Source organism: Cariama cristata, unplaced genomic scaffold, assembly GCF_000690535.1.
Source record: "Cariama cristata isolate BGI_N322 unplaced genomic scaffold, ASM69053v1 scaffold40169, whole genome shotgun sequence".
Lineage (NCBI taxonomy): Eukaryota > Metazoa > Chordata > Aves > Cariamiformes > Cariamidae > Cariama > Cariama cristata.
Genome location: NW_009636984.1, coordinates 677 through 891, shown reverse-complemented (window position 1 = coordinate 891; position 215 = coordinate 677). Strand labels below are relative to the sequence as shown.

At 50.2% G+C, this 215-nt stretch overlaps 1 long non-coding RNA gene across 1 annotated transcript in view; it reads right to left on the bottom strand.

The window, feature by feature from the left end:
* The window catches only part of LOC104167774, a gene marked incomplete at its 3' end in the record, with an annotated part of 1,590 nt that extends 1,375 nt beyond the window's left edge, over nt 1-215 (bottom strand). The window contains exon 1 of the long non-coding RNA XR_696506.1: nt 161-215. This is a non-coding gene — a long non-coding RNA (uncharacterized LOC104167774). The remainder of the gene's footprint in view (nt 1-160) is intronic.

The window sequence follows — 215 nt, the reverse complement described above, 5'->3', positions numbered from 1 at the left end:
CTCTATTAGCACTGCTCCATGCAGCCCCTCATGCCTGCCTGCATGCATAAAGCACAAAAATGACCCAAAATTCTATTTTAAGGGATTTTTAAATACTTTTAAGGACCCTAATTCACACCATGCCTCCCCCCTCCCTCCATCGCACCCCCAGCTTGCCTACTTTTGCACTGGGACACAGAGGTGGAGCCGTCAAAGTCGGTGGTGGTGTTGCCAGG